General features: G+C 54.5%; 1 protein-coding gene across 1 annotated transcript in view; it reads right to left on the reverse strand.

Moving 5' to 3' along the window:
* Positions 1-1,595, reverse strand: part of ADD3 (adducin 3) — a 121,144-nt gene that overhangs the window by 119,209 nt on the left and 340 nt on the right. The window lies entirely within an intron of this gene.

Here is a 1,595-nt window from a genome sequence, read left to right on the forward strand (position 1 = left end):
GCCCCCGAGCGTCCTGGCCCCGCCCCTCGGAATCGCAGGACGTTCTGGGCCCCGCCTCCTTAAGGCCCCGCCCCTCGCGGCCCCTACGGCCCCTCGGGAGCCGTGGCTCCACCCGCGGCGGCCCCCTCCCCGCCCTCTAGCTCCACATCTGTGCGGTCGCGGCCGCCGGGACCTACAGGCCGGCCGGGCCTCTCCGAGCGCCCGATGCTGAGCGGCTGCTTGGCACCTCTTCAGTGTCCTCCTCTGGCTATGCAGTTCCGATCCGTGGCGTCCCCTGAGGGTCGGAGGGGGAAGCGACCCCGATACGGAAACCGTAGTACGAGGAGGAGGAGGAGGGACACCTCGGAAACGTTGCCCACCCTAACCTGAGCGACCCTCCGCGTCCCGAGGCTGAACCTCCGCTTTCAGTCAACCTCTGCTGCCTACTCTGGCTGCTGGGTGTTGAGGGGGAGGCCACTGCTGAGGTTCGACCTCCGCACGCCCCCCATAGGAGGGGCCTAGATTTTCTTCTCAGCATTCTTGCCTCTTGGGCGCTTCCTCCCCCCACTACTCATGTCCACAGAGGGGCAGGGTAGGGGCTCTCTCAATCCTGCTCCACTTGGACCATGGAGGGTCTTCCCCCCTACTCTGGCCCCTGGCCTTGTGAGCTTATGAGAGCTGACTTCATACTGGGAAAAAGCCGAGGGAGGCAGCGCCAGCCTTGAATTCGGGGCTGGGTAAACTTTTGCAACACGCAATAACAGGGATGTGGATCCATCCACAGGTGACACTGGGCCCCCCACCCCCACTCCCGTCGCCCAGACATGTTTCTCGAAACAGACCTCCCAGTAATGCATATCTTTCTCTGCCACCTACGACTTGTACATCCCTCCCGCACACGTGTGCTCCAGGGGCACGAATCCACTCACAAGCACACCCCTCCAAGCGCCATTCTGGTTATTCATGGTCCCTCGAGTCAACCCCACCCTACCAAGCAGAACAAACTTCATTCCCCACCCTTATCTCCCTTGGTTTCCAAGGCACTGGCGACAGTCCACTTCATTTCCTTCCTCCTCTGCAGACTCTTCTCTTCCCCCTCAAATACTTCATGCCATCCCCCTCATCTTCATCCCCTCCCTCTTCCCTAAAAATGTGCTAATTAAAACGTAGTTTCCTCTTCCCACATATGAAGTGTGGAAAATGAATCTTGTGTTGGCACAAACTGTGATTCATTTATCCTCATTTTCTCTCTCCACTGGACTAAGGCTATAGAAATTTGAGTCTACCACCATCTCCCATCTGCTCAAAATCTAACCATGCCTTACGATTTTTAAATACCCCTAAAGGATCATGGGGAAGGCTTCCTGGTTTTGGGCAGAAAATATTTAGAAAACGCCCAGCCTGTCATTTTATCTGGCATTTAAAAATATCTGCAGGATTTGAGAGAGATATTGGGAGTGGCTGGATGTTTTCTTGCATTTATAAAGCAAAAAATGAAAAGCTTTTGCATGCATCAAGGTTAGCCTTTTAATAAATAGCCAAAAAAAAAAGTATGTTAAGAGCACTTATCAGACAATAGTCTCCACTATATAGAGCATCTGCCAGTCACAAATCTA

This window comes from Crocuta crocuta, unplaced genomic scaffold (assembly GCF_008692635.1).
Source record: "Crocuta crocuta isolate KB4526 unplaced genomic scaffold, BGI_CrCroc_1.0 scaffold328, whole genome shotgun sequence".
NCBI classification, from domain to species: Eukaryota; Metazoa; Chordata; class Mammalia; order Carnivora; family Hyaenidae; genus Crocuta; species Crocuta crocuta.